The 21,862-nt window shown below is 51.4% G+C and overlaps 1 protein-coding gene across 11 annotated transcripts in view; it reads right to left on the bottom strand.

Annotated features, from left to right (window-relative positions):
* FRYL (FRY like transcription coactivator) overlaps nucleotides 1-21,862 on the bottom strand; it is a 2,483,143-nt gene that overhangs the window by 170,305 nt on the left and 2,290,976 nt on the right. The gene's annotated exons all lie outside the window — the stretch shown is intronic.

Here is a 21,862-nt window from a genome sequence, read left to right as displayed (position 1 = left end):
GTTTGCTACAGGCATTTTGTAAACCTGCATACAATACATCCTCAATGTGATAGGGGAGTGATCTGTATCCCTTCTATCTCACCATCAATGTGTTGAGGGACATATGCTTCTTTCACTGGGTACGCATCGGAGCCTAAAACAGCGTGAATCCGCTGGCGATAGTGGTGCTTTAGTTTCACAGTGCAGCATAGGGCTTATTTGGACCCTTATATTTTCATGGTCAAATATCTGGGCTGAAACCAGATCAATCGGCACTACTAAGCTTGCTATTGATACCTGGTACCAACGTGGACCTTGGTGCCAGCGCAGAAGCCAGTGCTATGCAGGAAACAACTGGGGTCTGTGGAGCCCAAATGTGTGGCAGAGGGAGCTGAAAAACACCCAAAAGCTGCAGTCCAGCAAAGACCTCTGCTGCGAGGTAGACAATGGCCAGAAGAACGTGAGGCATGCCAGGACCAACAACAGGATCGGATCGGACTTAAAAGACAATTTTTATGATGCTATTGTGCCTTCTCGCTAGATCCAGATTGGTAGGATGGAGTCAAGCCCCGCTTCGCATTCTTGCACGTGAGTCTAAACGTTCTTCAAACAAAATGTTGAGTTTTAGCAGGACTGGGACAGTGACTTACTGCAGGAACAGGACCTCTGCTTCAACTATTTCATGTGCTCAGCGCAGTACAACTTTGCTTACCGATCCCGATTTGCTTTGAAATCTGAGGGCACACTAGTTGCATGACTTAAGAGCTGTGCCCGGAGACTAAGTAAGGACCTCTTTTGGTCCGTAACCAATATTTACTTCCTGCAATTTCTGCACGGGTTGAATCTTGTCATTTTCGGTGGGGATTTTGCTTCTGAGCTTATTGTGTAAAGTTTTGTGAGTCGGGGAAGGAAGAAAAAGTTGGGAGTTCAGCTCTGGCTCTGAAGTGAAGGTTTCAGAAAGAAAGGTTCTGGCGTCAGCATACAGGGCGGTTGCCTATTTGGGGCTCTACTCTGTCGCATTCAGGGTGGCATGGCGTCATTGCAGAGACACGCAGCGCTTTCTACTGGCATGCTGAAGCATTGCTGAAGAATTGTCAGGTTCTAGTCAGGCACCTGAGGATAGTTTAAAGCTGCAGAATATGCTGTTAGAGGTTTCTATCGGAAAAACAATACAAAATTCATGCTGTACATTTTAATTCAATTATATATGAACATTTTCACCATCTACTGAATTTGTAAATTGGTGTATGTAACCAGAATAAAGAAAGCCAACACCTAGATAAGAAAGGAAACTTTCCTGTAGTACAAGTTACTTACATTCGGTAACGATGTATCTGGTAGAGAAGATTCTAGCAGCAGATTCCTTAACGTAGAATTATCCTCAGGCGCAAGACTGGATCTGGAAAATGTTCTTTGCCACAGCATCTCTGCGCGCCGGAGGCGGTACCACGTGACTCAGCCCTGACGTCGTCTGCGGACGTCACGTCAGCGAGGTCAAATAAGCCCCACCCCGGTGCACTGATGTCAGTTTTCTTCGGAGAAATTTTCCGTGCCACAACGCAGAGCCATCACAAACGAAACTGTGGAAAGTATGGGAACAGTGTGCGAAAAACAGTGAAAACAGAAAAGGGAGGAACGAAAGGTGAGAAACAGCACCAGTTGGAAAAGTGCCATGCACTAAGGTACAGAAAGCCATAGCAGCGAAAGAGCAGAGCACCACTCTGAGGAGCAACCTTGCAAAGCTAAGGCGACAGCCTCCTTGGAGGCAGAAAAATATGTGAAACACGTTATAGCATATGATCGAGAGCCTGCAACCACAATCCACAACAGTGAAGGACAACAAGCCCAGAACAGATGAGTAACAGCAAATTACCTCAAGACACCACCACCAAGAAGGGTCGTATCCCCTAAAAGGAGCTAAAGGCTAAGGTACAGCCAAAAGACCCCAACTCAGAGGACTGCAAAGGAATAAGAAACCCCCAGCAATTAAAAGGGAAGAAGAGTACAAATAGACCCCCACACCAGAAATAAACCAGGGTGGAGGGATGCAGAAGTACACATGAACCAACAAACCTTGTACCAGCAAGGAAGGGGAGGAACAATTAAACAGGTCGAAACATCCTGTCACAGAGGAAAGGAAGAGGACCCTCACAGAAGACAAGCCACCCGGAGGGAGGATAGTGCAGAAAACCAAGCTTAAGGTCCTCGCAGAACGGGGCGGAAGAGTGGGTCTTGAACGAATCTGCGGCTAGAATTGTCTCTATCAGATACATCGTTACAGAAGGTAAGTAACTTGTACATCTGATAGAGACTACTAGCCGCCGATTCCTTAACGTAGAATAGATACCCTAGCCATACCCAGAAGGGAGGAGGGCCTGCAAGAGAGCCTCCCAGCAGGAAAAACAGAGCCCCAGCAGGGGATGTGCAATGGGGTCAAGAAAGTGGCCCAGCCCCCTCCAACCAGAAGGAAGCAAGGACGAGGCGAGGGAAGGCCAGGACACCCCCAATCCATCCAAGGTACCAGAACCTCCACCTGAAACCCCCTGGAGGGACAGACAACGGCAGAGGAGTACAGAGGAAGAAAGAGTTACCCCAAACTCTAAGGAAAAGAGGTAGAAATGGGGCAAGGCCCTCCACAGAAGAACACACAAGTGAAGGGGACAGCTAAACCGGCCTTAGCCTCGAGTCAGCGGGCAAGGCAGGAACGGTTCCACAGTCAAGAAAGGCAGCCGAGATTAGACAGACGCAGTATCGCAAGGCTCCAGCAGAACAAAAGGCAAGAGCACAAAGGCTCACTCCAAGGTCCCCAGCTGTGGACCAAAGAGCAGGCTTGCACAGCCGGTAGCTGGCAAGTACCATGAAGCCGAGCACCCAAACCAAGCCGAGCATAAGACGAAGGCAAAGGTCAGGGAAATCCAGAACAACCCTTAAAAGGAGGCCGTTCCAGACAAAACCGACCCACGAAAAGAAGTGGGACCAGCCAGAAGAGAGGAGGAGAATTACGTAGGACGAACAAGGCCGTCCACCAGAACACAGGAAAAAAGCAGGAAATCCAATCCCCCCAGGAACAGCAGACAGAGGACCAGGCCAAAATGCTGGACAAAAAAGGGTGGAAACACCACAGCACAACGCCGTAGGCGGCATGCCAAAGCTGATCCAGTGATGCAGCAGATACTGAAAAGGACGTAACCTGGAGAGGCGCAAGCTACACCCAGGCAAGAGCAAAGAAACCACCAGCGGTATACAGTAACCCAGGAAAGGCGAGGAACACGCAAGGGGAGTACACACACTCCCAGTGTAGGTCAGAGCTATTCAATAGCTACAAGTACTCCACTTAGGGTAAGAAACGTCCCAAAGAAAACATGGGAACCACTCTCAGGGAAAAAATCCTGCAGCAGAGAAGAACAATTGTTACTTACCTGTAAACAGGTGGTTCTCCAGTATTGGTGTCTTTCATAGATTCACATGCTTGAATATTCCCGGTCGTCGGAGTGGGAGTCCCACGGTAAATAAAATAGCAATAAATACTAAATATATATATAATATATAATAAATATATAAAGTACATAATAAGGATAAACCCAAAATATGCATAGAAGAAGCATAGGGCACCTAACCAAAAAATTCTACATAGGAATGCATGGGAATATAAAAATTCCAATGCAGCCTATCCTTGTCATTATGTTAGTCCAAACTGCAGCCAATCAGGCGCCAGCAGCCCTCTAGAACCTTCTCCTCAGAGCTCAAGCCCTCAGATTTTCGTAGCACAAGAGTGACCACAGAGTCTATGAGGAGAAGAGAGCCTCTGAGGGGAGGAGGGAGGGTCTCATGTGAATCTATGAAAGACACCAATACTGGAGAACCACCTGTTTACAGGTAAGTAACAATTGTTCTTCTCCAGTATTGGGGTGTCTTTCATAGATTCACATGCTTGAATATAGAATAGTTAGCAGTCCGTATCCTAACACAAAGTTTCCAGAATGCAATGTATAAGCAAAAGGTTGGTATCAACAGGTGTAATGACCCGTGCCATAGAAGTTATACAAATATATGTATACATAAAGAAGACATGAATAAACTGGAAACTATTAGGAGGAAGGTAGAATAGAGGCTCACCTTATTGAAAAAGATTACGGAGCACAGCTTGTCCAACTGCGGTATCTCCTTCAGCCATGGCACCCAGATTGTAGTGCTTTGTGAACGTGTGCCTGCTGGACCATGTGGCTGCTCTGCAAATCTGATGCAATGGGACTCCGGCAAAGAGTGCAGTCGAAGAGGCCATAGACCTGGTAGAGTGGGCCCGTACTGCAGTCTGTAAAGGCTTTCCCGCCTTCTGATGGCAGAAAGCAATCGCCGAAGCCACCCAGCGGGCTACTGTAGGTTTGGTGACTGGTCGCCCTTTTTGAAAGCGGCCATAGGCTACAAAGAGCTGATCCGATTTTCGGAACTGGGCTGTTCTGCTGATGTAGAACTTTAAACCTCGTCTAATGTCCAAAGAGTGCAAGCGTTGTTCCGCAGGAGATTGCGGGTTAGCAAAGAAAGACTTCAGTATAACAGGCTCATTAATATGGAAGTCTGAAGGCACTTTTGGAAGAAAAGTAGGGTTAGTGCGTAAGAGCACAGAATCCGGTTTAAACTGTAGAAATGGTGGTTTGATCGTGAATGCATGCATATCACTCACTCGACGTGAAGACGTCAAAGCAAGAAGAAGCGCGACCTTCCAGGTGACATACTTGAGGTCTGCTTTATGGATTGGTTCAAAAGGTGCAGTCATTAATTGTGATAGGACAATATTGAGGCGCCACTCGGGAGGAGGACGCCGAACTGGAGGAAAAGTTCGAAGAAGTCCCTTGAAAAATTGACGTATTAACCTGGATGAATATAGGGAGGCGGAGCCATCATGGCGGAAGCGTGATATTGCCGCCAGAAAAACTCTTAAAGTAGCATGAGACAAACCCGACTGAGCCAGTTGGAAAAAGAAAGGGAGGAGCTCAGCGGGCGTGACACGCAAAGGATGTACTCCGGCGTCAGCACACCAGTGGCAAAAGCGTTTCCATTTCAACTTATAGGTCTTTATAGTTGATGGAGCCCTGGCCTGAGCAAGGATGTCACGACACTCCTGAGGGATGGTTAAATGTGCAAATTCACAGTGTTCAGGTTCCAGGCTGACAAGCTCAGAGAAGAGGGGTCTGGATGGTAGATTTGACCCCTGTCCATGGAGAGAAGATCCATTCGAGGATGAAGAAGAATGGGTTTGCATTGAGACAGGAGGAGCAGCTCCGAGAACCACGCCTGTCGTGGCCATCTGGGAGCAATTAGAAGGATGTGGCAGGGTTCTCTCCAAATCTTCCAAAGTACTCGTGGCACCAGAGGGATCGGAGGAAAGGCGTAGGCGAAGAGATTCGACCAATCCATCAAAAGGGCATTGCCTTGGGATCCTTTGTGGGGATGCCAACTTGCGTAAGCGGGGCATTTGCGGTTCTCTGGAGCTGCGAAGAGGTCGATTTCCGGGAATCCCCAACGACGAAAGACCATATCGAGTGTTGGCTGGTGAAGTTCCCACTCGTGGTTGGATGATCGGGATCTGCTTAGGGAATCCGCCAGAAGGTTGGACAACCCCGGAAGATGAACTGCGGTGATTGTGATTTGATGATTGATGGACCAGCCCCAAATCGCCTCTGCCAGGCGGGATAACACCGGAGACTTCGTTCCGCCCTGCTTGTTTATGTAATGCATGCAGGTTGTGTTGTCTGTCTGTATGAGAACCGACTCCCCTTGCAGCACTGGTTGAAATGATTTCAGGGCCAAAAAGATAGCCATGAGCTCCAATTTGTTGATGTGCCAGGTCTTCTGGTGCAGAGTCCATTTCCCCTTGACGGAAAGGTCCTGGAGGTGAGCTCCCCAACCCTCCAGCGATGCGTCCGTCGTTAATGTCAGATCCGGGGTGTTGAACAGAAAGGACGTGCCTGCCGCAAGCCGATGTGGTTGTGCCCACCATCCGAGCGCTTTCTTCATGGGAATGGTGATGGTAACCTGATCGTTGAAGGAACCGGTGACTTGACGCCACTGTTTGTCCAGTGCCTGTTGAATAGGTCGTGCTCGTAGTCTGCAATGAGGGACAAGAGCGATGCACGACAAAGCCATCCCTAGAAAGGACTTCAACAAACGGACTGAAGTGCACCTCTTTGCCAGAAGTAGTGAAACTAACCGTAGAATCCTTTGCTGACGTTCCCGGGAGACAAACGCCTTTGCTAGTTTGGTGTCCAGCGTTGCTCCTAGGAAATCCTTGCAAGTTATTGGCTGCAATTGAGATTTCTCCAGGTTGATGGACAGACCCAAGGAACGAAATACTGTCTGACAAATGGAAGTATAGTGCTGGAGTTGTGAGCGGGATTGCGATTTCAGGAGGCAGTCGTCGAGATATGGGAATATCTGGATGCCTTGGAGACGAAGAAAAGCCATGACCGGAGCCAACATTTTTGTAAAGACTCGGGGGGCCAACCGGAGGCCAAATGGAAGTACCCTGAATTGGAAATGAAGGTGCCCCACCTTGAAGCGCAGGAACTTTCGATGACCTGCGAGTATTGGGACATGGAAGTAAGCGTCTCGGAGATCGATGGTCGTCATGAAATCTCCGACAGAGAGTAAGCGCAAGATTTCTGTAAGCGTTAGCATACGGAAGGTCTGATCCTTGAGATAGTGATTGAGTGCTCTCAAGTCCAATATGGGTCTCCATTCTCCGTTTATCTTGACGATAAGGAAAAAACGGGAATAAAACCCCTTCCCTCTCTGAGACTTTGGTACTACTTCCACCGCACCTTTCTGAATGAGAAGGTGAACTTGATGAAATAGTTCCTTGAGGTGCGGAGGTGGAGGTCTGGAAGGTGGCGTTGGAGGAGGTACCTCGACAAATTCCAATGCATGGCCTTTTTTCACAATGTCGAGTACCCAACGGTACGTTGTAATGGAGGACCATTGAGAACCAAACAGAGAGATTCGCCTCCAATTCTCAGTTCGACAGACAAGTCATTGACGTTTGTTGGAAGTTCCCCTGAAAGTGGCCTTTCCTCGATAGTTTCTGGCAGGTTGCTGATGGGAAGACTGTTGACGATTTCCGGTGAAACGTTGGTTACCTTGGTTATAGGACCGATACTGACTGCTTCCTCCACGAAAAGTGGATGTAGTGCCACGTCCTCGAGCACCCCGAAAGGGCTGCTTCTTAAATTGAAGGGTACCCAAGGCACGTGCAGTGTCCGTGCCCTTTTTTATGGATTGCAGCGCTTCATCAATATGCGCTCCAAATAGTGACTCGCCGTCATATGGCATATCCAGAATCCTTGTCTGAACTTCCTGTCGAAACGAAGTTGAGCGTAGCCAACCTTGTCGACGTAGGACGGCCGCTCCAGCGAGTTGGCGAAAACCAGTGCAGGCCACATCCACTGCACAATCAATGAGTTCCTCTGAAGTTCTTTCTCCTTCTTGCAGAATCTTCTGCGCTTCTGCCTTGGAAGCATCCGGAAGTAATGCCACATAGGCGGACATATCTGCCCAAGCCTGACGGTCATAACGGCCTAAGATAGCCATAGCGTGAGCTACTCGAACCGTTGTCGAGGACATGGAGGAAAACATACGCCCAATTGCATCTAGGCGACGGCCCTCTCGGTCTGGAGGAGCGGTGATAGTAGACGCTGGATTCTTAGAACCTCTCTGAGCTGCCTGCGTAACGACAGAATCGGGCTTAGGTTGACCTGTAAGGCATGCCGGAGATCCCACCGGCGCCTTATATTTCTTTTCCAACCTTGGTAGTTGTGCTGGTAAAGAGTTAGGCGTCTTCATTAATTTGACCCCTTCGGCCCAGATTAAATCTATAATCGGGACTGTGTGTATCTGTTTAAATGGTTGGTTCTTGAAATCATAAAGGAAGCAATCTTCCTCTCTCTGGACTCGTGGTAATTTGAACCGTTGCTCCGCCCTGTCCATTAATTGGTGGAAGCCTGCAATATCCACTGGAGGAGAATCCTCTGGCGGCACCTGAGAAGGGGATGGTGTCTGAGCACGATAGTCATCCCACTCCGCTAAATGTTCACCACCATCACCATCCACATCTGAAACTTCTCCATCCTCACGCTCTGGAGGATTCTCGTCATCATCATCATCTGGATAAATTGTTGTATGAACTCGAACTGATGTGCTTCTATGAACAGTAACAGGCGGCGCTGGGTGTGAAGGAGCCAGTGTCGGCTCTGTAACTGGGTTCAACACCGATGGGACAGCAGCAACCTGTGGAGATGGTGGGAATCGCCGATTGTAATCCTCCAACATACTTTGGAGGTTCGATATCATTGATATAGGCAACATCGCAGCTGGTACTTGAGAGTGAGTTGCTTGATGTTGGACATACTGTTCCTCTTCATCGTTACTGAAGTCTTGGCACTTTATGTTCAAGTCCGAAAGACTTTGAGCTTGGTCATCAGACTCCTGATCTGAATCAGTAGCAAACAAAGGAGAGGGAGGATTAACCATTTCTCCTCCTGTGAAAGTCCCGAACTGGTCTGATTTGCTGGACTGTAGAGGCAATAAAGGCATTGAAGCAAATGAAGAGGCTGGCGTGGAAACTGTGTCCTGCGCACGCGTCGACGGCATGATATCAGTCGTCTTCTTTGAGGGAACTGATTTTGATGTCGTCGTCAACGAGGAGATCGTCGACGGAGTAATCTTCATGGACATCGTCGTCGTCACCTTCAATTTTAAGGTCTTCGTCGACGGAGCGGTCGTCAACGGAGCGGTCGTCGACGGAGCGGTCGTCGACAGAGCGGTCGTCGACGGGACAGATGAAGCAGACTCTCTCGTCGACGGGAAAGCCGTCGACGGTACACTCGTCGTCGAGGGCATAGACGAACCCACAGTCTTCGATCCTTTCGTCGACGACGAACGGGCTGTCGACGAGTGAACCCTCTTCGTCGACGAAGATGAAATCGGAATTAAAGAAGACACAGTCTTTGAACTGAGAACAACTCTCATCGACGACGAAGACGTCGACGCCGAAGCGGACGATGATCCAGAGGCCAGCGTCGTCGTGACTGTCGTCGTCGACTTTGATCCAGAGACAGCCATTCTCGTCGACGGAGTTGAAACTACCGTCGTCGACGGAAAATCAGTTTTCTTCACAGAAAAACTGGAAATCGAAGCAGAAGGAGCCTGAGAGCTATGTCTCGTGGGCCCAGACGTGGTAGGTAAAGGTGAAGACACCGCAGGAGTTAAAGCGAGGGATATTTTCCTCTTTTTTAGAAATGGGGAAGGCACCTCCTGCACACTACCACGCTTAGAAGCTGCTTTAGAGTGGCCTGACACGAGACTTTCAGCATCAGAAAGTATATTGTCTTTATCCTTCAGCCTTTGAAGCCAAACTAGTAAGCGGCCCTCTCTATCCTTAAGAGTTTTTTCTGAGAATTTTCTACAGAGCTTACAGCTTCCCACTTCATGGTCAGGGTACAGGCAGTAGATACACTTACTGTGAGGGTCGTCATGAAATAATCTTAGCTTTCCACAGGATGAGCAAGCTCTGAAGAGAGACTTCTTACTTGAAGACATTGTAGAGAACTGGAAAACACTTGAAGAGAAGAAAAACTGAGCAGAGCTCAGGGAGACTCCCTTACACACGACGTGCGGTAGAAAATCTGAGGGCTTGAGCTCTGAGGAGAAGGTTCTAGAGGGCTGCTGGCGCCTGATTGGCTGCAGTTTGGACTAACATAATGACAAGGATAGGCTGCATTGGAATTTTTATATTCCCATGCATTCCTATGTAGAATTTTTTGGTTAGGTGCCCTATGCTGCTTCTATGCATATTTTGGGTTTATCCTTATTATGTACTTTATATATTTATTATATATTATATATATATTTAGTATTTATTGCTATTTTATTTACCGTGGGACTCCCACTCCGACGACGGGGAATATTCAAGCATGTGAATCTATGAAAGACACCCCAATACTGGAGAACAAGAATATAAGGACCTGTGGTTAGAACCACAGAACAGAACCGGAGTGCCAGCGTTACCTCACCCACAGGAAGCGGTGCAGTGGAGCCAAAGTGTGTCGGGATTCTGCAGGAGTTCAGATGGAGCGTTGATGGAGTGTTGCTGCTGTAGGCGACCTGATGTGAAGAGTTCCGGTGGATCCAAGGGTGGATCTGAAGTGGTGAAGACCTGAAAGCAGAGGGGACAATGTTCACAGTCACTAGCCAGTGACCGGCGAGGAACCAGGCGTTGTCGGGTGCCAACAGGTGATGTCGTGAAGCTGGTCTCTTCAGCAGCGTGGACTAGGCGACGATGACGACGACCAGGAGTCACTCACAAGCTGTCCCACGTAGGCTCTAGTTGATGGCGGAGTCGGCTTCTCGATCGGAGCAAACAGGCCTTGGCTAAAGCAAGCCACGCAGGAAACAGAGAAGGCTTCTCAATCTAACCAGCAAGGTCAGAGGGGTTGCTGCTTTTGGGAGCAGCAAGGGCCAGTCTGGAGCAACCAGACCAGCGTTGGAAAGTTGTCGTTTGGTCGCCAAAATGGCCACTAGCCAACGGACTAGTAACCGGATAGGCGCGTCGAGTGGAACAAAGCAGAAGGGCCCCACGCAGATCTCGTGAGAGTTGGAGGGCTGGTCCTTAGTGCAAATGTAGCTTGGTGGTGGAGCTTCTCAAGACCCCAAGCACAGCGATGAGGGTGCCTCAGGTGCTGCGCAGTCAGCTTCTCCTGGACTTTTCAAGAGGTCCGGTCCCATGTCTCAGGTCGCCTCCACTCGTCTCAGCTTTGCAGGGACTGTGGATCAGGCTGTTAGATGTCTGGGAGTCTGGCTCTTGTCAGGCTTTGTGAAACCCTCCTAAACGATGTGTATAACGAGAAGCGGTATATCTTGTTCTCCGCCCCACACAAATGTTATGGCAGCAATCATCGGGTTTGACAAAATGTATCTTGCCAGCCTCACCCGAGGCGTTCTCTGGTTTTTTTCGTGGCAGTCTCCAGAGAAATTTCGAATAACCCCAAAAAATAGGCACAAAAAGGGGATAAAATAGTTTCCAGCCGATAAAGATACTCTGTTTATTAGTATCGTTGGACAACTAGGTTAAAAAAGTTGGTATGCTCACTGGAAAATTAGGAATCCATAGCATATATTAATAGTATTGACAGGACGTCGACATGTTTCTGCTCTATTGGCCCGTGGGTCTAAGAGCATTCGTCAGGACAAAGACAACAGTAAACAAAGATCTACATAACACTACTTGTGATGTAGGAGGGTAGAAGTATAATTTTTACAGTCTTACCCTTATGAGGTTCTATGTAGTCACCTATAGATTTGAAGAAAAAGGTGGGGTCACTAATGGCATTTAGCCAATGTGCGGTTAAAAATGAAAAGAAATGGAAAAACATTGTACCATTATCATGCAAACTCAATTGTGGCTTTTTTCAGGAAAAGAGAACAATATGAACATGTAGGTGAGTAAATGGTAGCGACATTTAAACAGACTAGCGTATATTGTGACATGTAAATTACCCATTAGGAGGAGTATGACATACCTCTAAGTCAGGTGACCTTTGAATAAGTGAACCTGATGGAAAAAACGGGAATAGTCTCCACAAGGGAGATTCGTCAGTCTTCTAAGCAGCAGAACGTCGAAGGTCCAGAGTTTCTTCTTGTGTAGTCGAATTTCAGGGTAATCTGCCGTCTTGGGACTCAGCTCCTACTTTTAAACCAATTCTAGGGGCTGGACTACCTACTAGGTCCCTCCTATGGGCGGGACCAGGAAGGGGGGTGGTTACACCCCCTTTCCTTTGTCCAGTTTCGCGCTAGAGCTGGGGATGGAGTGCCCCAGCACTGGTTTGAACTGGCGTATGCACGGGGACACCTTGTGTGCCCCGGGCATGTCTGATTCTTTTCAGCCCTACCTAACCAGATACACAGAATCCTGTCTGGGGTGGTGCTAGCACCTCCCAAGGCAGGAAACCCTTTGTCCAAGCCTCCCTCGCTGGAAGTACTCCCAGCAGCAGGAGGTCAGACTTGTGTCTGTGGTGGCAGCATTCATTTTGTGATGCTGAGGCTCTGTTTAACTTTAACCGGGTTTCAGGTTCTGTACATGTCGTGTCCCTCTAGAAGGGTGGAATGCTACCCCCGTCGCCAGAATTGGCGACGGGGTAGTATTCCAATTCGTATGACTCCTTACTCGACATGTTTTGATAATGTCAAACCAGAGTTAGCATTTAACCGCGAGGTTCATAATGCACTTAAGAGTATATGGTATGACGCCATCAGGAAACAGCTAAAGGACATGGTTCCGAAAGCTGCCGACAGGCTCAGCTCATGCTAGAGCACCATCTCACACATAACCAAGCACTCTGCCTCCAGGATTGTGTTAGATATAGGGATACTATACCTAAAGCAAAGGGTGATTACACCACCTTGCCCCAGCTGAGTGATCAGCCATATGTGTCAAATAGTAAGGCCAGGCCAGGGGTGGCACAATACGTGCTGCAGCCCCTGGTAGGCCTTGGATGCACCTATGCCCTGGGTACCTAGGGTACACTGCACAGGGGCTCACAAGGTGATCCATGTTCCAATTGGAAATGCACCTACAGTGCATGGAGTCCATTTTACAGAGAGAGCAGATAGCTTGGGGCCCTGAATAGCAGGATCCCAGGCCAACTAAGTCGAAAACCAGCTAAACACTAGGCAAAAAGTTGGGGGCAACCATAGTCAGGTATCCACCTTCCTACAGTACCAAATGTTGTAAGTTTGGGGGACAAGTTGACCTTTTGCCAAGGAGATAGATGGCTGTATGTGTAATTTTTGGTCTGACCTATATAATGATTTAGCAAGGATTTCGGTTTGATAAAAGTAATAATATGAGATCCATTCGACAATGACTATAGAAAGGTGACTCATGATTTTCCAATGAATTAAAAATGTTATAGAGGCACAGTGTATTTACAAATAGTGAAATTAGATTTGTTTTTAGTTCCTGTATACAATAATCGTGTAGAATCAGTGTAGTTTTTGAATGGTGCTTAATTGTTTTTTAAAGATGTGCATAACAAAGCAAAACATACTGTGCTTGCCATTGTAATTAGCATTTTTGTGTAATTTAAACAAAAACATTTCTATATATAATTGCGTTATACAGGGAATGTAAACCAAGCTATACAATAAGGAATACAGAGAGAAACAAACTAACTATTGTCTTGATCAAGAAGGAATAATAATCAAACCCATTGAAAAGCGTCAATGCATCATTGTACATAATCCAAGTGAAAACTTGGACCTGCAGATAGGAACATGAGTGTATCCAGGCCAGGTTTCTAAACTGTCCCATAGGATATGTTACTTTGAAAGACCACGTATACTGTCTAACTATTGTTCTCTTTTTATGTCATGGTATATTGTGTAAACTGATTGTAATTGGGGATTTTACATTCATTGCTTTTATCGCACAAGTTACTTTTTGTGTAACAATATATTTGTAAGAGGCACAAGTTACTACTTATGTAACAATAGATCTGTAAGAGACATTAGTTGGTGATAGATTTCTTACCTTAGAATATCCCCAGGGGTCACACTGGATCCAGAAAATTTTGCGTAGCAATACCCCTGCGCGCCGGCAGGCGTAGTTCGCGGCTCCGCGTCCGTGGTCGGCGTCGTTAGCGCTGGAATGACATTATCGGAGTACTTAGACGCCGCCCATGCGCGCTGACGTCCGTTCTGATACACAGCTTTTCCGCGCCAGATACGCAGAGCCATGATAGAACTAACACTGGTGCCAAGAAACTAGGGCCCTGAAAGGGAATGACCTTAACCCTAGATATCTGTTCGCAGAACGGGGAGGATGGGTGGGTCGGTAAGGAATCTATCACCAACTAATGTCTCTTACAGATATATCGTTACACAAGTTGTAACTTGTGCATCTGAAAGAGACATGTTAGTGATAGATTCCTTACCTTAGAATAGATACCCCAGCAATACCAACCCCGGCGGTGGGTCTGCGAACCAATAATCACACCAGAAAGTCCTGGAGGACAGAACAGCCAAAGAAGCCATCCCTCCGGACTTGGCTGTCCAGGCAATAATGCCTTGCAAACGTGTGCAGCGAGGCCCACGTAGCTGCCTGGCAAATATCCTGCAAGATCACTCCTCGGCCCAGGGCAGTGGTAGTCGCCGTGGCCCGGGTAGAATGAGCCCGAAGTCCCAAAGGGGGTTCCTTCATTGCCAAGGAGTAACACGCCAGGATACTCAAGATGATCCACCGCAAGATGGTCCGCTTGTGCACCGCCTTTCCCTTCTTAGCGCCCACGTAACCAACAAAGAGTTGGTCATCTCCCCAGAACTGGCGTGTGCGATCCAGATAGTAAGAGAGCGCACGTTTTGGGTCCAGACGGTGGAGCCTCTCTTCCTCTTTCGAGGGATGCGGAAAGAAGGTGGGCAAGGTAATGGACTGCCCGATGTGGAAGGCCGTGACAACCTTGGGCAGGAAAGAGGGTCTCGTCCGCAACACAACCTTGTCCGGATGAACAGAGAGGAAAGGAGGCGTAGAAGAAAGAGCCTGGAGCTCACTCACTCTCCTGGCAGGGGTGATGGCAACAGGGAAAGCAGTCTTCAAGGTCAGAAGACAGAGAGGACAGTTATGGAGCGGCTCAAAGGGAGCACACATTAGGTAGGTAAGTACAAGATTCAAGTCCCACTGGGGCATCACGAAAGGAACAGGAGGGAACATGTGTGTGATGCCCTTCAAAAACCTATTTACAATCGGGGACTTGAACAAGGAAGGCTGATCAGGTAGCCTTAAGAAGGCAGAAAGGTAGCCCTTGATAGTGCCCAGAGCAGAGCCCTGCTGGGCAACAGAAAGAAGAAAGAGGAGAACCTCAGAAAGAGGAGCATTGAGAGGATCTACAGCAGCCTTTGCTGTGCACCATGCCACAAATCTGTTCCACCTGCAGGCGTATACAGACTGTGGAGGGACGCCTGGCTGCCAGAATGATGTTACAGACTTCTGGAGGCAAGTCAAATGGCCTAAACTGTCGCCGCTTAATCTCCAAGCATGGAGGTGGAGACTGGACAGGTTCGGTGGAGGACCGTTTCCTGCTGCTGCGACAGAAGGTCCTCCTGAAGAGGCAGACGAACCAGGGGTCGACTGACATACTGAGTAGTTCGGGATACCAGTACCTTCGTGCCCAGTCCGGAGCCACAAGGATGACTTGTGCCCGGTCGCGCTTGATCTTCTTCAGCACTCTGGGCAGAGTGGTATAGGGGGAAAGGCATACAGCAGACCGCAGCTCCACTCGTGACGAAAAGCGTCTCAGAGCGAGTGCTGCCTTGGAAATCCCAATGCGCAGAAATGACGACATTGCGCGTTCTCTTCTGTGGCGAATAGATCTAACCAAGGCTCTGCCCACTGCTGAAACAGGCCTTGAGCCACGTCCAAGTTCATCCATCATGCACCGGCTGCTGAGTTCGTCCGCCCTGGTGTTCAGAGAACCTGCCAGGTGTTGAACCACCAGGGTCACACCCTGATGTTCCAGCCACTGCCAAAGGCACAGAGCCTCTTGGCAGATGGTCCACGACCCCACCCCGCCCTGTTTGTTGCAGTACCACATGGCGGTGGTGTGGTCTGTGAACACCTGCACTACACTCCCCCGGACAGAGAGGAGGAATGCATTCAGTGCTAGACGAATCGCCCGCAGCTCCAAAAGGTTGAAATGGAGCCGGGACTCCGCTGGAGACCAGAGGCCTCTGATCTCCGCCTCTCCCATGTGGCCTCCCTAGCCCTGGAGGGACGCATCCGTCACAACTACGTGCTCCGGTTGGGGAAGGGAGAGGGATCTGCCGCTGACCCAATCGTGGTCCGTGAGCCACCACTGCAGCTGTCTCGCAGTGCCCTCAGAGATCAGGACATGGTCGGACAGGTTGCCCTGATGCTGGGCCCACTGAAACGTCAGGTCCCGCTGCAGAGCCCGCATCCGCCAACGGGCGTGATGCACCAGAAGGATGCAGGAAGCCATCAGCCCCAGAAGCCGCAGCGACAACCTGACAGACTCGGGATAAAGGCTGAAAGATTGGAATCAGAGCCTGTATATCCCGAACCCGCTGTTCGGGTGGGTAAACCCGAAACTGCGCCGAGTCGAGAACCGCTCCGATGAAAAGGAGTTTCTGAGAGGGACACAGGTGCGACTTCGGCACATTGATGGAGAACCCCAGCTGGTGCAAGAGGTCTGCCGTCGTCTGGAGGTGGCTGACAAGTGTCTGGGGCGAGCCCGCCTTCAACAACCAGTCGTCGAGGTAGGGGAAGATTGAAACCCCTAACCTGCGCAGATGAGCTGCGACCACCGCCATCACTTTCGTAAACACCCGTGGGGCGCTGGTAAGGCCGAAGGGGAGCACGGTAAACTGAAAGTGCTCGTGGCCTACCGTGAACCGCAGGTAGCGCCGGTGGGCCGGCAGGACGGGGATGTGGTAATAAGCGTCCTGCAAGTCCGACGCTACCATCCAGTTTCCTGGATCCAGGGCAGCTAAGACCTGAGCCAGAGTTAGCATTTTGAACTTCTCCTTCCGGAGGAAGCCGCTGACGTTCCGTAGGTACAAGATAGGGCGTAGGCCCCCTTTGCCCTTCTTGGGTACCAGAAGTAGTGTGGCTCACTGGTTAGAGGCGGCAGACCTGAGAGCAGAGGACGGCCCGGGACCAGGGTTCGATTCCCGGCGCGGCAGGTTTCTGGACCAGGGTCAGCGGACTCGATAATTCTCTCGCCTCGGTGCCCACTCTGATCAGCGATCACACTCGGCAACTCTGGGCATTAGCTTGCCTCATCTTCACTAACGGCCCCCCCAGACCGCCGGGGATGCCTGGTCTCACCCTGGAGATACCCATTAAGGGACCATCTCTCAGGGAAGCCAGGAAGGGTTTCGCAGCGGTCGAAGCGCCTTGGGACCCTACGGGTAAGTAGTGCGCTATATAAATGCCAATACATTTACATTTACATTTACAAAGTAGTGGGAGTAGCAACCACGTCCTACTTCTGGCCCAGGAACGCGCTCGATGGTCCCCCTTGGCCAAGAGGGCCGAAACTTCCTCCTGCAGAAGCCGCAAATGATCCCCCGATATGAGGTGGTGTTCCGGTGGCATGGCTGGAGGGGTCGTCTCGAAGGTGAGGGAGTAGCCCCTTCGGACGATTTGCAGCACCCACCTGTCCGATGTGACAGTGCGCCAGTGAGAGTGGTGATGGCAAACCCTGCCCCCACTGGCGTCACATGGGCCGAAAAGCACGGACTAGGAAGGTTTTGAGACGCATGCTGCGGGGGAGGGTGTGGACTGGCCTCGCTGTTGTCCCTGACAGCCTCCACGCCGCCACCGCGCTGGATGTTAGTCTGCGGTGCGTGGCTGGCAGCACGTGTGGGGGCGCCCCTTTCTTGGCCATGAAAGGAGCGAAAGGCACCCGTTTGCTGGCTCGGGGCCGAGAGGCCCAAGGACTTGGCCTTAGCCCTGGAGTCCTTAAAGCGCTCAGGGCATGGTCTGCTTTGTCACCAAAAAGGCGACGACCATCAAACGGCATGTCCATCAGTGTGTTCTGGACATCGGCTGAAAAGTTGGCGGACCTCAACCAGGCGTGGCGACGAATCGCCACCGTCGTTGCCATCGCTCTACCTAGTGAGTCGGTGGTATCCAGTCCACACCGGATAGAATATTTTGCTGCGTCCCGGCCTTCCACAAGGGCTAGGCAGAGTTTGCCCCCTTACCTTCAACGGACACTCTGGCAGCAGTTCCGCGACCGTATCCCACAGGGAGTGGATGTAGCGGCCCAAGAGGCATGCGGTGTTGGAAGACCGCAGTCCCAGACTAAGGGAGGAGAATACCTTTTTGCCGTATTGCTCATACCTCTTGGATTCCCTGTCCGGTGGAGCAGACGGGAATGCTGTCTGGGAATTAGAGGCCTGGATAACCAGGCTCTCGGGGGTGGGGTGGGTGGACAGGAAACATGGTTCGCCCTGGCCGGGCTGTGGCGTCTGGCAATGTTCCTATCTACGGGCGAACCCGTAGCGGGCCCGGACAAAGTGCCCAAAAGAACGTCGGTCAAGGCCTCATTAAAGGGCAGCAGAGGCTCGGCCGAGCTGGACTGTGGTTAAAGGACCTCAATGAGGAGGTTAGTCCTCACGGCCGCGACGGAGAGCTCAAGGCCCAAGGCCTTGGCTGCCCTCATCAACACCAAACTGTAGGTTGCCCCCTCCTCCGTAGCCATGGTAAGAGGTGAGACAAAGCCAGTGTTTGGCGATGTGTCCAGACCACTGGCATCCCCAAGTCCACCTGTCCAGTCCTCTTGAGACTGACACTCTCTGGTCAGAGGGTCCTCAGACCCCTCCCAATACTCCTCTTCACCCATCCCCTGATAGTCAGGGTTGTCAAACGATGAGGCCGGTTCATAGAAGCAAAACTCCCCAAGCAGCGTCGAAAGCGGCGCCCAGCGATGCCGTTCCGACGCCGGAACCGGAGCGAGGAAGGCATCGGGGACGGCGCCGCCCGAGGACGGCGCCGGAGGTGACACCTGTGGGACCGGCACCGATGAGGTCGTTAGGTCAACCGGCGACGACCCGGATCCCGAAGCGGATCCAGTGAGGTCCTGCGGCGCCGGGCCCGAAGGCGCCGCTGGCGTCGGAGCCGAAGCTCCCGACTCGCTAGGGGCCCCAGACGGGTCCGCTGGGCCCGAAGGCGCAGCGGAACCCGTCGGGGAAGAGAGGTTCCTCATGGCCATGAGGAATCGCTCGATCTCCCCCGGCGTCGCGTCGTGCCCAGGGACCGGAGGGTGTGGAGCAGGCTGCGACCCCCGAACCCCCGGCCACATCGCACAAGCGTCGGGGGGAGTCGGAAGAGCAATGACGTCTCTTCGACTTCTTGTTTTTATTTCCTGATGACGACTTCGACCCGGAGGAGTGATGTCGACTTTCGGAGCTGTGATGGCTCCGGCCCTGCGACCTGTCCCTTGACCTCCTGCGGGACCGGGACCTCTCTCGGCGCGGGGCCGACAGCCGGAGTTCGAGTCACTTGCAGGACCGCTCCTGCCTAGCCTTCGAAGTAAGGGCCCGGCAGTCGAGGCAGGTCTTGTCGTCGTGTTCGACGCCGAGACACTGGAGACACCGATGGTGAGGATCCGTGACCGACATCAGTCGGGCGCAATCCTCACAGGGTTTGAAACCAGGCATCCCTAGGCACCGTCCGGAGTCGAAGACTCGATAAAAGATGATCAAAAGAGATCAAAAAGACTAGTCAAAAAGTGACTAAAGTACTGCTTTTTCCAGATCTGCGCTTGCTGGCGCGGAAAAAAGAAGAACTGACGTCAGCACGCGGAGGCGGTGTCTAAGTACTCCGACAACGTCATCACGGCGCCCACGACACTGACGACGGACGCGGAGCCGCAGACGACGCCTACCGGCGCGCAAGGGTACTGCTACGCAAAAATTTCCAGATCCAGCCTGACGCCTGGGGATAGTCTAAGTTAAGGAATCTATCACTAACGTGTCTCTTTCAGATATGCCCCCACAATCGTTGGAGCGGCCCGCTGCCTTCCGGGGCCGCTCAACAAGCCAGGCTGCTCCCACCACGAAGCCCTCCTTCACTCACCGGGCGTCTGCTGGAGAACTCCTCTCCTTCTGCCGGGACTTCCTGGCAGACGACGTGGTATGGCCGGCATTGGCGCGGGGCTTCCCTCACTCCCGGGGGCCCCGCGCTGCTCTAGGCGGCTTCACTGTTGCTGCGGAGAACTCTGCAGCGATGTCCGGCCAATGTTCCAGCATGGAACCTGCGGGCTCCTGACGTCTCTTCAGGCTGCCAGTTTCACCGCAGGCCCCGCCCACGTCCCAGACAAGAATGCCGGACTTCCTGGGGGCCGCGGCGGTGATTTTCTGCTGTCCCGGGCTGAGGCGGTGATGCGGGGAAGATGAGGGATAGGCTCCCTCTTTAATTTCAATATAAAGCGGGTGTGCACCCGCTAGGCCACCAATCGGCGCCACGTCCCTGACTGGGTGGGCACCCGCTCGGTACACAACTGCAGGGGGATCCCCACGCCGGGGATGCCCTTTTAGAAACAGTTACAGCGCAGCGCTGCAGGCCCAAGGATGGAAGCACACCTCAGGACAGAGAAAGGCTCATCATCCGTAAAGCGCTATAAAATAAAAGCAAAGCGCTCCCAAGCGCTAGGGTCCCCAAAGTCCAGGGAAAGTCTGGTGGAAGGTAGGGGGGGCAAAGGCTGGGCCCAGGGGCCAGCTCACAGGGTCCTCCAGGCAGGGAGGCAGTCCCCAGTGGTGGTCCTCCTGGCGCCCAGAAGCAGCAGCAGGCCCCTCTCCATTTAGGATCAGAAGAACATTTTCATGGGGTCACAGCCCCTTCTTATACACCAAATCCCTTTGTCTCAGGCTGCAGCTAGTTCTGGAGCACTCTGTTGTGCTCAGCCCCTCTCCCCATTCACCCGACAGGCTGGGGACATAAGTCAAACCACAGGGGGCAGAGCCAGCATTGTGTAGGGAAGGCTCAGCCCTAATCAGGTCCCAGGTGCACTCCTCCCACCCATCTGGATGTAAATCTCTCTATTCAACACCGGGGCAGACCCATCCTGACTCCTGGAGCCAGGCACACCAGCCAGCTACAGCCAATCACAAGCCAGACAGTCACTTCACATTTATGACACAGACATGACAACTTATAGAAGTGGCCCTTCCACACTAGACGCACAAGTTACTACTTGTGTAACGATATATCTGTAAGAGACATTAGTTAGTGATAGATTCCTTACCTTAGAATATCCCCAGGCGTCAGACTGGATCCGGAAACTTTTGCGTAGCAATACCCCTGCGCGCTGGTAGGCGTCGTCTGCGGCTCCGCGTCCGTCGTCGGCGTCGTGAGCGCCGGGATGACGTCGTCGGAGTACTTAGACGGCGCCCATGCGCGCTGACGTCAGTTCTGATAACACAGCTTTTCCGCGCCAGATACGCAGAGCCATGATAGAACTAACACTGGTGCCATGAAACTAGGGCCCTGAAAGGGGATGACCCTAACCCTAGATATCGGTTCGCAGAACGGGGAGGATGGGTGGGCGGTAAGGAATCTATCACTAACTAATGTCTCTTACAGATATATCGTTACACAAGTAGTAACTTGTGCATCTGAAAGAGACACGTTAGTGATAGATTCCTTACCTTAGAATAGATACCCCAGCAATACCAACCCCGGAGGTGGGTCTGCGAACCAATATCACACCAGAAAGTCCTGGAGGACGGAACGGCCAAAGAAGCCACCCCTCCGGACTTGACTGTCCAGGCAGTAGTGTCTTGCGAACGTGTGCAGCGAGGCCCACGTGGCTGCCTGACAGATGTCCTGCAGGGGGACACCGCGGCCCAGGGCAGTTGTCGTTGCCGTGGCCCGAGTGGAGTGAGCCCGCAATCCAGCCGGGGGCTCCTTCCTCGCCATGGAGTAACATGCTTGAATACACAAGATGATCCACCTCGAGATGGTCCTCTTGTGCACAGCCTTTCCCTTCTTCGCGCCCACGTAACCAACGAAGAGTTGGTCATCCACCCGGAATTGGCGTGTGCGATCTAGGTAGTAGGAGAGCGCACGTTTTGGATCGAGACGGTGGAGCCTCTCCTCCTCTTTCGAGGGATGCGGAGGCGGAAAGAAGGTGGGCAAGGTGATGGACTGCCCGATGTGGAAGGCCGTGACAACCTTGGGCAGAAAGGAAGGTCGTGTACGTAACACCACCTTATCAGGATGAACAGACAGGAAAGGTGGAGAAGAAGAAAGGGCCTGGAGCTCACTCACCCTCCTGGCAGAGGTGATGGCAACCAGGAAGGCCGTCTTCAGAGT

This window comes from Lissotriton vulgaris, chromosome 3_1, assembly GCF_964263255.1.
Source record: "Lissotriton vulgaris chromosome 3_1, aLisVul1.2, whole genome shotgun sequence".
NCBI classification, from domain to species: domain Eukaryota; kingdom Metazoa; phylum Chordata; class Amphibia; order Caudata; family Salamandridae; genus Lissotriton; species Lissotriton vulgaris.
Note: the sequence above shows the minus strand (reverse complement) of the source record. Positions and strands in the feature narration are given on the sequence as shown.